Raw genomic sequence first — 14,024 nt, forward strand, 5'->3', positions numbered from 1 at the left:
AAAGAAATTATGAAAAGTGGGATGTCAAAGCATAGCATATTTTTAATTGATAAATTCTACCAAATACTTTCCAAGAACATTATCGCTAATTATACTTTCATAAACAAAGTATGATATTTCCATTTCCCGTAACTACATGAGCACCAGACATTATTAATCTTTTACTATCCATCAATCTGATAATAAATGGCATATTGTATTGTTTCGCGTTTTCCTGACTACTACTAAGATTGCATGCTTACTATATTTATTATCCACTCTTTTCTCTAATAAATTGCCTATTATTTTATTCTGCCTATTTTTCTTTTGTTTAATTATCATTTTCAATTTGTAGTTCTTTATGTGAAGATATTATTATACCTTAATTTTTATTTCATCTATATTTAATATTACTATTAATTCCTTGTTTCTCACATGTGTCACCAATGTTCCTTTTTCTGTCTAGCTTTTTTTTTTTACAGTCCAGAGGTCTTGGATTTTTTTTTTTTAACACCTACTATGCCATGAATTCATAGGGAAGAGGTTCCAGCAGTTCCAGCAGCTCAGGCTTTTTTCCCATTGGTTCTCACAAAGTCTGCTTCTCTGGGTGGAGCAGGCTGGCACTTCAGTTGAACCCAGGTACCATTCTCTTTGGCTTCTTTCTTTTTCTGATCATTTTCCTTCAAGCATTTCAGGAAGCCATCTCAGCTCTTAGATGCTTAATGTGCTCAATACCCACCTTAATTCTCTTGGCAGGAATCTTGCCCTTAACTTGTTTGTTTATAACAATGCCAGCAGCGTGCTGGGGAACAAGGTAGACTCTTTCAGCTTCCCCATGGTAACACTTGTGGGGCATTCCTTTTTGAACAGTACCCACTCCTTTGATGTCTACAATATCACCTTTCTTACAGATTTGCATGTATGTGGCCAAAGGAACAACTTTTCTAAAAGGCCTAAAAATCACATATGGGGTGCCTCTCATCTTTCCTGTTGTGTTTGTCGTTTTGGCGAATTACTGGTTCCTGCCCAAAGGACTGTCTAGCATTTCTATATTGTTTTTTTTAATGATGCTTTTTATCATAAACAAACATCTAGTTTTGCTTTGTTTTTCACAGATGTTTTAATCTTTTCCTTTATGCATTCTTGTCTTGCTGAATGACTTAGAAAGTTTTTCCACCCATCCTCACTGCCACAGACTGAATGTATTCCCCACCAAATTCAAATTTATATCTTGAAACTCTAATCCCCAATGTGTTGCTATTTTTAGGTGGGGCCTTTGAGAGGTGATTAAGTCATGAGAGTGGAGCCTTCATGAATAGAATTAATGCCCTTATAAAAGAGATCCCAGAGAGCTTCCTTGCCCCTTCCATTATGTGAGGCTATAACAAGAAGATGGTCCTCTGTGAATCAGAAATCAGGCTTTCACAGACACCAGATCTGCTGGTGCTTTGATCTTGGACTTCCCAGTCTCCAGAACTGTGGGAAATAAGTGTTTGTTGTTTATAGGTTACCCCGTTTATGGTATCTGTTACAGCACCACAAACAAAGAAAGTCATACTTGTAAATCTACACGTTTCCTGATTTTTCTTTTATTGGTCTTTATTTTAGTAATGCAATTCAAATAGAATTTGTTTTATATACAATGTAGCAATCTAACTTTCTTTCATCTAGAAAGTCAATACTCAGGATTATAAAAAGTAAATAACTGTCCACTTCTCTAAAAATACCCCTCAGAGGAGTACCCCCTTGATGTGTTGCCTTAAACTTTTTTCTATGTATATATAATCCTTTGATACGTGTGTGTGTGTGTATATATATATGTACAGCATGATCTATATTTATTTTTCTCCAGTTTGTTTTCTTTAAAGAGCTTAAAATGGTGGAAAGAACTCCAAATCAGTTGGTATACTCTACCTCATTCTTTTAAAAGGCATAATAACATCATATCTTAAAATCTGACAAACTTCACTCATTAAGGCATAACCAGTTTACTACTCCCAGCTGAAGAAATCCCCAAGGTAAAATCTTCTCTGCCCCAGCTCTCCAAATCTTGTTCTGAACAGTGGTCCCACATCTCTGAGGAGTTCTTTACTTAGTTCCCCTGGGACAGTCACAGTATCAGCCTTTATCTTTAAAAAGGGCAGCCTTCTAATTGCCACCTTCAATCAATCAGCTCCCAAGTCTCTCAACATTCTGAACTAGCTTTCTTTTCTATGTGTTGTAGGTCTGGCTTCTTCATTTAATATTCTGCCTGCAAAAGAAAGAACATTTGGAACAGCGCTATTCTGCTACTGACCTTTTTGGTACTTTTAAATCTATAGGGGATGAGGGGGAAATGCAGTTAAAAATAACCCAAGACTCCTTCTGCAATATTTATAGATCTCTCATCAGTCTTTGATTCCATAGACAGGTACCACTTAGCCAGGCCATATGATTTTGATATCGATTCAAGATTTTTAATCTTCCATCAGAGCTTTTACTGCCACAGAATTTCGGAGTTCATTCATTCCTCAAATATTTATTGATGCCACTATTTACCAAGCACTATATTAAGTGCTGTGAATGTACTGGTGAACAAAACAGTCTCAGTGCTGGGTAGTTATGTACTTCTTTGAGCAAATTCTAATTCTAAATGTGATTGAAATCATTCTTTGTCTTTAATTCTCCTTCGAAGCATTTACACTAACATGATGCAGATTTTTGTGTTTTGTATGCTTTTCTGCCATAAAAAACATCAAGTTCAATGCTGTTCCTTATCAAAAGAGAAGATTTTTATGCTGTAGGTATCATCATGACACTTTTTAAACAATTTTTGTCTAAATAGTTTAGCATCTTTTTAACAAAACCAGTATTGTTTCTATGGGTTAAAAGTCATTTGGTATTCAAGAAATATTTATTGAGTCCCTAGTGAATATAGGTACTGTTCTAGGATTCAGGCCTAGGATGTGTGTGTGTGTGTGTGTGTGTGTGTGTGTGTGTGTGTGTGTCATAGAGCTTTTTAGCAGTGTAAGAGTATAAACTTTTTCTCTGAACAATATTTTTATAATGTACTAATTAAAATACATTGGATTACAAAGGACACTGATTGACCTATACCTTGATTAATAAGGTTAATTTCTTAAAGCCCTGCTTTTAAGTAACCTCTTTAAACAAAACAAAATAAACTTCATTCATTTTAATGAGGAAGTTTTTTATGTAGTACATCTTAACCTAAGATTCCCAAATAATTTTCAAAAAATTATATACATATTTCATATGTCTCCATACATGTTTATAATAAAAGTACATCTGTGTAAGTAATAATAAAGAATTTGAAAGTAATCAAGCATAGTAATCCAACGAATAATTTTTGTACTCAGCGAAGGAGAAAGAGATGACTTGATAGTGGGTGATGGACGTGCAGGAAAGAAGTGAGAAAATCTGGATTTAGAAAGCTCCTTCTTTTTGCACTATTTTTCTTATGAATTTTTTAATATTTTGAAGAATCTTATTACCGAGGTCAGTTTTGCTTAAAATAAGCTTTAAACATCATTTTTCAGGCACAAAAAAGCAAAGCACAAACAATGTACATACACCGAATGGAAATAGTGCATGCACACACAGACCAAAGGGTTATAAGAGATGAAGATGCTATATCTTCATATCTTGCTTGGTGTTCACAAGCAAAACAAACATGTCTGGGATTATCCAAATAGGGGATTCCATTTAATTTTTTTTTCCTGTGATATTTTGACTAGAAACTCTGCTGAGTGACTTGGTGACTGTGTTCATACCTGGAATCATAATGTTGACACAATTTCTCTTAGTGTGTATATTTAATGTATTTGGGTTAAAAAGTCTTTATGCTGGGAATTAAAAGGAGTTTTACCAATAGTGATATGACTTTTCAAGAGCTGTATTGCTGAAAGGTCATTAATTAAACATTCGTCTTGTGAGGTACACCTCATTAACATCTTATTCTATTCACAAAATGGGTATCCTTTCATCCAGTTGGGATAAAAACAAAACCAAAAACAACAAAAAAGAAACTAACAACAACAACAAGAAAAAACATTGACCAAAACAGACACAAATCCTTGCCTCTAAAGAGCTTATAAACTTCAGAATCTACATGGATTATAATTCTGTTCATGGGGTCAATTTGTTCAGCTCACAAAAGGTGCGTTTTGTCCTTAATTAATACTGGCAATCCCATCACAATGCAGTACTGCTCAAAACTAAAGCCCTAAGGGAGTAAAGTTATCCTGTTAAAAGTGTTTTTGCTTAGATGGTTACTCTGGCCTCCAAAATCTTCTATCATGATCATCTCTTTTTTCCCCCGCTTTTTAAATCCCCATACCTAGAGGACAATAGTGATCATCTCTTTGATGCTTGTTGATCTAGATGAGGGATAGACAAAGTATTGCCCAAGAGCTAAATCTGCTCTCTTCTGTTTTTGTAAATAAACCTTTACTGGAACACAGCCAAACTTGAATTGTCTATAGCTGCTTCCACACTCTAACAGCAGAGTTGATACCACAGAAATACAAATGCAAATGCACAGAACTAGGATGACCACTTTCACCATTCTTATTAAATACAGTACTGGAAGTCCTTATCAGAGTAATCAGGCAAGAGAAAAATATAAAAGGCATGCATACTGGAAAAGATGAAGTCAAATTGGAAGTCAAATTATCCCTGTTTGCTGAAGATATGATCTTTTATCTAGAAAATCCTAAAGACCTCACCAAAAAACTATTAGATTTGATAAATGAATTGAGTAAAGTTTCGGGATACAAAATTAATGTACAGAAATCAGTAGTGTTTCTGTACACCAATAATGATCTAGCCAAGGACCACATCAAGAAGGCAATCCTATTTACAATAGCTACAAAAATAAAAAATAAATGAATATATTTATTCATTTAATAAATATATTTTAGGAATATATTTAACTAAAGAGGTGAAAAATCTCTATAAGAGGAACTATAAAACACTGATAAAAGAAATCATAGATGACACAAACAAATGGAAAAACATCCCACGCTCATGGATTGGAACAATCAACATTGATAAAGTGACCATACTGTCCAAGGCAATCTACAGATTCAACTCAATCCTCATCAAATTACCAAAGTTGTTTTCCAGAGAATGAGGAGGGGGGGAAAAAAAAAAAAAACTTCTAAAATTCATATGGAACCAAAAGAGAGCCTAAATAGCCAAAGCAGCCCTAAGAAAAAAGAATGAAGCTGGAGGTATCACATTACCTAACTTTAAATTATACCAAAGGACTATAGAGTAACTCAAACAGCACCGTATTGGTATAAAAACAGACACATACATCAATGGAACAGAATAGAGAACCCAGAAATAAGGCCACATACCTATAAACAACTGATTTTCAACAAAGTCAACGAGAGTATACACTGGAGAAAGGACACCCATAGTGCTGAGAAAATTGGATAGCCATATTCAGAATGAAACTGGATTCATACCTCTCATCATATACAAAAATTAACTTAAGATGGACTAAAGACATAAACATAAGACCTGAAACTATAAAAATCCTAGAAGAAAATATAGGAAAAACTATTTTGGACATTAGCCTAGGCAAAGAATGTATGACCAAGTCCTCGAAAGCAAATACAACAAACAAAAATAGACAAACAGGATTCTGTTAAACTAAAAAGCTTAAAAGAAATAATCAACAGAGTAAAGAGACAACCTTCAGAATGGGAAAAAATATTTGCAAACTATGGATCTGACAAAAAGCTAATGTCCAGAATCTACAAGGTATTCAAAGAGCTCAACAAGGAAAAACCAAATAATTCCATTAAAAACTCGGTAAAGGTTGGGTGCAGTGGCTCATGCCTGTAGTCATAGCACTTTGGGAGGCCTAGGTGGGAGGATCCCTTGAGCCCAGGAGTTTCAGACCAGCCTGGGCAACATAGAAGACCCCATCTCTAAAAAGCAAAAAATTAGCCAGGGGTGGTGGCATGCACCTGTAGTCCCAGCCACTTGAGAGGCTAAGGAAGAAGGATCACTTGAGCCTAGGAGGTTGAGGCTGCAGTGAGCCGAGATCTTGCCACTGCACTGGGTGACAGAGCAAGACCCTGTCTCCAAAAAAAAAAAAAAAAAAAAAGTGCTGTGCGCAGTAGCTCACGCCTATAATCCCAGTGCTTTGGGAGGCCGAGGCGAGTGGATCATCTGAGGTCAGGAGTTCAAGACCAGCTTGGCCAACATGGTGAAACCCCATCTCTCTACTAAAAATACAAGTTAGCCAGGCATGGTGGTGGGCACTTGTAGTCTCAGCTATTCAAGAGGCTGAAAGGCAGGAGAATTGCTTAAACCAGGGAGGCAGAGGTGGCAGTGAGCCGAAATTGTGCCACTGCATTCCAGCCTAGGGGACAGAACGAGACCCCACCTCAAAAAAAAAAAAAAGCAGGCAAAAGAAAAAGACATGAACAGGGAGAGGGAGAACATCAGGATAAATAGCTAATGCATGCTGGGCTTAATACCTGGGTGATAGGATGATCTGTGCAGCAAACCACCATAGCATACGTTTACCTATGTAACAAACCTGCATATCCTGCAAATGTATCCTGGAACTTAAAATAAAATTAAATTAAAAAAAGAGACATGAACAGACAATTTTCAAAAAAGACAAACAAGTGGCCAATAAACATATATAAAAAAAGCTCTATATCACTAATCATCAGAGAAATGCAAATTAAAACCACAATGAGGTATCATTTTTCACCAGTCAGAATGGCTATTATTGAAAAGTCAAAAAGCAACAGATGTTGGCAAGGACGTGGCGGAAAGGGAATGCTTATACACTGTTGGTGGGAATGTAAATGTGTGCAACATTTATGGAAAACAGCATGGAGATTCCTCAAACAACTAAAAATAAAACATTTAGTTTGGTAATCCTACTACTAAGTAGGCACCCAAAAGGAAAGAAAGTATTACATCAAAAAGATATCTTCACTCATATGTTTTTTCTAGCACTATTCACAACAGCAAAGATATGGAATCAACCTACATGTCCATAAGTGAATGAATAAAGAAAATGTGGCATATATACTATGGAATGTGACTCAACCATAAAAAGAATGAAATCATGTCTTTTGCAGCAATGTGGGTGAAACTGGAGTTCATTATCCTCAGTGAAATTGCTCAGAAATAGGAAGTCAAATACCACATGTTCTCATTTATCAGTAGGAGCTGAACAATGGGTACACATGGACATATACAGTGGAATAATAGACACTGGAGACACCAAAAGGTAGGAGGGCTGAAAAATTACCTGTTGGGTACAATGTTGACTATTCAGGTGATGGACACACTAAAAGCCCAGATTTCACCATTACGCAGTATCTGCACGTAAGAAATCTGTGTTGTACCCTCTAGATATATAAACATTGACGAAATTTAAATGGAAAAAAATTTACAGAATTGAGTAGTTGTGACAAAGCTCCTCTGGCCCACAAAGTCAAAAAGTATGTACTACCTAGCCCTTTATAGAACAAGTTTTGACCATTACTGATCTCGATTTCTGGGGCTTCAAGTACAGTGTTATTGAATATTTGAGCAGATCTAAAGGGATGCAGCCTTGCATTCTTAAGGGATCCAGCCTTACCTACAGAGCTCATATCTCTCCTGAAAAGCAAATAAGGAGCAGATCTTTACCTTCACATTTTCATAATATTAGAATGCTTTGCCCCCATTGCCCCTGGTGCTTAATGAATGTTTTTGTTTGTTTGTTTTGAGACAGAGTCTTGCACTGTCGCCCAGCCTGGAGTGCAGTAGCACAATCTCGGCTCACTGCAACCTCTGTCTCCCGGGTTGAAGAGATTCTCCTGCCTCAGCCTCCTGAGTAGCTGGGATTACAGGCGTCCGCCACCACACCCAGCTAATTTTTTATTTTAACTGGAGACAGGATTTCGTCATGTTGGCCAGGCCGGTCTCAAACTCCTGACCTCAAGTGATCTGCCCGCCTCAGCCTCCCAAAGTGCTGGGATTACAGGCGTGAGCCACCATGCCCCACCGAGTGAGTGTAACTTTTAACAGGCAAATCTGATCATGTCATTGCTTGGTTTAAAACTCTTGGGTAACATCTTCCTCATTCTTTGGATATGATGAATATCTTAAATACAATCACAAGGTGCTTCAGATTCTGACCTCGCATAGTTTTGCAGCCTTATCTTTGGTGTCTCTCGTTTCATTCTCTTCGCTAGGAGATCAAACACTTCCACTCTGAACATACCTCTGTCCCCTTTGAACACTTGTTTTCTTAGTCTGAACAGCAGCTCTTATTCTGCCACCCTCCATCCAGGGTAATTCCAACACATCCTTCAGTAAAAACCACTGTTTTAGGAAAGACTTCTGTGGCGTCCCTCTGCCCTGTCCCTATCTAGGTTAGACTTTCATAGCTTCTCTATTTTTCTTCCACAGCAGTTTTCAGAATAGCAAATATCTACTTGTTTATGCTATTTCCTTAGTTTTGTGTTTCTACTAGATTCCATAAAGTGTAGGACAGATTTTTTTCTGTAAGTGGATGTAGCTCCAGTGCTTAGCAAGTACCTGATACAGAGCAGACAGTCAAATTCATGGAATGAATTTATGAACAATTAGAACACTTACACATCAGACATTTTGCAGTAAATTTGTACTCGGTAGTTATTGGGAGTCAAATTAAGAGTGAGTGACCTGGGCCGGGCACGGTGGCTCACGCCTGTAATCGCAGCACTTTGGGAGGCTGAGGCGGGTAGATCACTTAAGGTCAGGAGTTTGAGACCAGCCTGACCAACATAATGAAACTCCATCTCTACTAAAAATACAAAAAATTAGCCAGGCACCTAATTAGGTGCGCACCTGTAGTCCCAGCTACTTGGGAGGCTGAGAGAGGAGAATTGAACCCGGGAGGCAGAAGTTGCAGTGAGCCGAGATTGCACTACTGCACTCCAGCCTGGGTGACAGAGCGAGACTCCATCACAAAAAAAAAAAAAAAACAAGGTGCGCAACCTGAAGCATGAATGTCTTACAAAATTATGTGAAGTTGTTCCTTCTATCAAGATCTAATTAAGAAGTGATCCACTAACTCAAGTATAATGCTAATATGTTTTTTTAAAAGCCTTTTTCCTTTTTTTTTTTAAAGAAAGCAATATACTTTATTGCATTTCTTTTTTCTTAATTGATACCAGGAAGCTCAAAAATAAATTTATTGTTTATTTATAGCAATGCTCTCCAAATCCACATTTCTGGTAAAATTTCTTCCTATCTTATTTACACAGCTTATTAGCCTTTTTGTTTATTTTTAAATCTGTTGAGTATTTGCTTCATAGCCTGGGCAACATGGTGAAACCCCATTTCTACTAAAAATACATAAATTAGCTGGGCATGATGGCACATGCCTGTAGTCTCAGCTACTTGGGGGGCTCAGGTAGGAGGATCAAAAAAGTATTTGCTTCATATCAAGTCTCTTCAAGTTTGTTTTTTGTTTTTGTTTTAGATATAAGATCTCACTATGTCATCCAGGCTGGTCTCAAATTCCTGGGCTCAAGCAATCCTCCTGCCTCAGCCTCCCAAAGTGCTGGGACTACAGGGTGAGCCACTGCACCCGGTCACATAAGCCACATAATTGCATCTTGACTCTGTTTAAGACTCATTCTTCTCATCAGAGTAAGTCCAGAAAAGCATATAAATAGCACTTCTTTGGCCATATCTGAACAATTGGTAAGGATGGAAGCTACAGCTGGTCTCAGAGGTTCTAAGGGTCCTGATTGAAATTCTATGACTGTCTTGCTCATGGGGGAGAGGAAAGGGGTAGGTGTGGTGTCCTAGAAGTTAATAGTTTTTTTTTTTTTTTTTAAGTTAGCAAAATAAACTGAAGCCAGTTATCCACTGCTTACGAAACGTAAATAGCATATTAATATACTGTGGCAGCAACTTGGCAACACTACTTTCTGTGCCAGACCTGCAGGGTGTAGCCTTACGTGTGTGCATCCAGTTTGAGGCTAGGACCTCCTAGGCCACTTCTTGCTTCTCTGGTAGGCTGGTTTTTAAGTTACTCCTCCTGCCTCCTTAAGTACATCAGGCTGGAGAGAGGAGGTGAACTAAGAGTTCATCAGTTTAGGAGGTGGGGGAATTTAATCATACGTTTGCCTTTTCTTTAGATGATTAAACAATGAGTGTTTATGAAATCAAGAAAAATGTTTTTCCCCCCAGAGTTTTCTTTTCAAAGACTTCTCTGTGCATTCTGGCTAATTTAAAAAGAACCCCATAGGGTGCTTATTTTTGCACACATATATTGCCAGAGTAGTTCCTGTTTTGGTTTAAATGTGTTCCTTCTTTTTAGCCAGATGAAAGAGAACTTTCTCTAAAAAGAACTTGTCTGCTGATCATGTTTGTTAGAATGAGCCTAAATAAAGTTTCTGTTAAGAGCTTAACTGTTAGTTAAATCCTCTTGGCTAAATTATCTGGCGAATATTTGTCCTTGGACGATGTAACCCCAGTCCGCTCATTACTCTCTTTCCAATCTGAAATGTGTGTCTCTCCCTCTCCTGAGGACTACCAGGAAGTGAGTGTCTTGAATAAGCAGCTTTCCCTCTCATTCAGCTAACCTATTCCTTGTGTAGTTGGATGTTGGGGTGTGGGTGTGGGTATATGAAATATGCTAGGCACCACAAGTGAGCACGATCAATCCTGCATCAGGTGAGGGGCTAGGAGGGGACTGCCTAGGTTAAGCCATAGAGAAATGACATCTTGAAGGCATTAGACAAGAGAGAAGAACGTTTGAAAGGGAAAGGCCATGGAAAGAAGTAGAAATACCCTTCAAAAGTCTGTGAAGCCTGGCATGCAACTATAAAATTAAGATTTCCTGATAGATAGTTTTCCTCAGGAGAAAATTCTGGGAAGATACAACTGCAAAATAGGTAAGTACATCAATAGTGAGTTATTGATACATGATAAACATGGATGAATCTCAAAAACATTGTGCTAAGCAAAATAAGTCAGACACAAGAGACCACTTACTGTACGACTTTATTTATAAGAAATTTCCAGAATAAGCAAATCTATAGAGACAGAAAATAGACTAGCAGTTTCCTGGGGGTGGGGTGGAGGAGGAGGTGGACAGTGGCAGGGGGCAGGAGGCAGGGGGCAAGTTGAAATTGTATCAGAGGTTATGAAAATGTTCTGAAACTGATTATAGTAATGGTGCATAACTCAGTAAATTAAAAATCCCTGAATTGTACACTTGAATGGGAGGATTTTATAATATGTAAAATATATCTCAATAAAGCTCCTTAAAAAAAAGGCAAGATCATCATCTGTTCAAAGGGACTAAGGATAGAACTTTTTGAGTATAAAGATAGAAGTTCTCTTAACTATTACAATCTCCCATCATCTAAATAGTGTACAGTCAGCTTTGTTTCTACAAGGGAGAAAACCAAGAAAAGAACCATTCCCTGAGTACTCTAATGGTTTATCTTTTACTACTGTTTTGCTTTTTATATTTACTTGTGAAATAAGCAGTAGGGTCGGACATTAAAAACAAACAACAACAACAAAAAAACACATGGCAACCATTCTTCGAGTTTGATGATCAGCATTACAGTTAAAATTCAAATTGGCTTTCAGAAGATAATGTTTTCTACATTTTGCTTGATGAAGGTTTAAATAAAAACCATGCAAATACGGAATGTTTTTAATACATGCTTTAATGCTAATAAAAGGATGCTTTGCTTTCATATTTTAGGGTCAAAGGGAAAACTTTCACTTTGCCCCCTGAAGGTTCACTGAAAATTTGACAACAGGTAAAACAGGAGAATAGGTATGCAAATTTATTAACACGCATGGGGCGGAACTCACAGAGTAATTACCATAATACCCAGTGTGGTACTGTTTCAGAAAAATTCTAAAACCATGTTTTCCTCTGCTTTTAAACCAACACAATAACAACCAACACAGAAGACTTCTGTGACCCCAAAATATGTGGGAATTTCTCTCCACCATCAACCAACCAATCACTTCTACAGGGAACACAAAAGGGTGTCCTTCAATTCAATTCCAGTACTATCTACCTGGAGATCGTGTCAGATCCTACATGTTGAGGGCTCAGACCCCAAAACTGCCCACCACCCCAAACACCAGTAGCAAGTTCAGGCCTCTGGAACTTCTTTTTCTTTCTTCCTTTCTTTCTTCTTCTTTTTTTTTTTTTTCTTTTCTTTTCATTATCTAGTCATCAAGAAGCAGGCCTCTGGAACTTCTGGTCTACTGGCTTCAAGTTGAGATTCCCAAGACCTTCTATCTGGGCGGTGAGGTATAGGGGAAGGGGCATGGAATTTCCATTCCCTCGTTGGGCCCACCACCCTCCAGGAAACTCCATATGTTCAGCTATCTGGAAGCTCTTTGAACCCTGTCCTTTTGAGTTTTTATGGCGTCCTCATTACATAAGCATGATTGATTAACCCATTGGTGAGCAAGTGGACTTTCAGCCCCTTTCCCCTCGATGGAAGTTGGAAGGTAGGGCTGAAAGTCCCAACCCTCTAATCATGCTTTTGGCTTTCAGGTGACCAGTCCCACCCTGAAGCGATCAGTCTAGTTTAGCATACAAAAAGAAAGAACTTTGGAGATTCCAAGGATTTTAGGGGTTGTATGCCAGGAAGCAGGAGGGAAACCAAATGTATATTTCAGAATATCACAGATTCAGATGCTTATATACCTTTTCTCAAGGGGAGATGGGAAATGTAGATAATTGTTCTGGTAGGTATTAACTCATTCGGGAGAATGGATAGGTTAGGGAGACTGTCTGAAGGCAGACACTATTGGGAACGTGAGGAGTGGATCTGGGCAAAAACAACCATTGTCATATTTCACAGATAGAGTCCCCCAGGTAATTGCTTGGAGCTGCGCTCAGAAGAATAGATGAAAAATCTGTCTTAGCATAGTAACTTCAGCCTCTGCTCTTCTCTGGTGGTTGATCTTTCCTGGTTATTTGACCAGATTTCTTGGGAGGGAGTATTAAGACAACTGCATTTAAGCTTTCTTAGTCAGATAAGGAAATTCCAGAGTCTCTCCTGGTGCTTTGGGAAAGAAGATATGAGAGGCAGGGAGAAAGGAGAAAGGCCACAGAGATACTGTGGTTCTGAGGTTAATTTTTCAGGACTTTCAATTTCCAAAGCAGTCAGTATGGCGAAGTGTCATATTTTGGGGAATTGTTTTCTTTGACCCAACAACATTCAACCACATCAGACTGTGAACTCAGCTCTCCCTGGGTATCCTCAGAGAATTGGGTCCCCAACCTCCAAGGATACCAAAATTAAAAGATGCCCCACCCCAGTCCCCAATATAAAATAGCATAGTATGTGCATACAACCTATGCACATCCTCTTGTATACAGTCATACATTGCTTAAAGAAAGTTCTAAGAAACGCGTCAGTAGGCGATTTCATCATGTACCAACATCATCGAGTGTGTTTACACAAAGTTAGATGGTAGAGCCTGCTACACACCTAGGGCATATGGTATATGGCCTCTTGCTCCTAGCCTACAAACTATACATCATGTGAAGGTACTGAATATTGTACACCATAGTAACACAATGGTATTCGTGTATCTAAACATAACTAAATGTATAAGAGGAACTGTAAAAATATGGTATTATAATTTTAGGGGAAGAATCTTCTTATAAGCGGCCTCTAATTAACTGAAATGTCACTATGCTCATGACTGTAATTTAAGTCATCTCAAGATTGCTTACAACACTTAATAAAATGTAAATGCTATGTAAAGAGTTGTTATACTGTATTTTAATTTTTTGTATTATTTTTATTGTTGTATTGTTATTTTTTATTGTTTCGTTTTTTCCCGAATATTTTCCTTTCCTTTTCTTTTTTTTTTGAGACAGGGTCTCCCTCTGTTGCCCAGGCTGGAGTGCAGTGGCACGATCTTGGTTCACTGTAACCTTTGCTTCCCAGTCTCAAGCCATCCTCCCACCTCAGCCTCCCAAGTAGCTGGGACTACCATGCCTAATGTTTATATTTTTTGTAGAGATGGGGTAT

At 37.9% G+C, this 14,024-nt stretch overlaps 1 long non-coding RNA gene and 1 pseudogene across 1 annotated transcript in view; both read right to left on the reverse strand.

The window, feature by feature from the left end:
* Positions 1-496: 496 nt before the first annotated feature.
* On the reverse strand, positions 497-991 carry LOC105538132 (annotated as a pseudogene).
* Positions 992-1,794: 803 nt separating this feature from the next.
* The window catches only part of LOC105538131, a 21,455-nt gene continuing 9,225 nt past the window's right edge, over positions 1,795-14,024 (reverse strand). The window contains exon 4 of the long non-coding RNA XR_001005842.1: positions 1,795-2,230. This is a non-coding gene — a long non-coding RNA (uncharacterized LOC105538131). The remainder of the gene's footprint in view (positions 2,231-14,024) is intronic.

This window comes from Mandrillus leucophaeus, unplaced genomic scaffold, assembly GCF_000951045.1.
Source record: "Mandrillus leucophaeus isolate KB7577 unplaced genomic scaffold, Mleu.le_1.0 Scaffold1858, whole genome shotgun sequence".
NCBI classification, from domain to species: Eukaryota; Metazoa; Chordata; class Mammalia; order Primates; family Cercopithecidae; genus Mandrillus; species Mandrillus leucophaeus.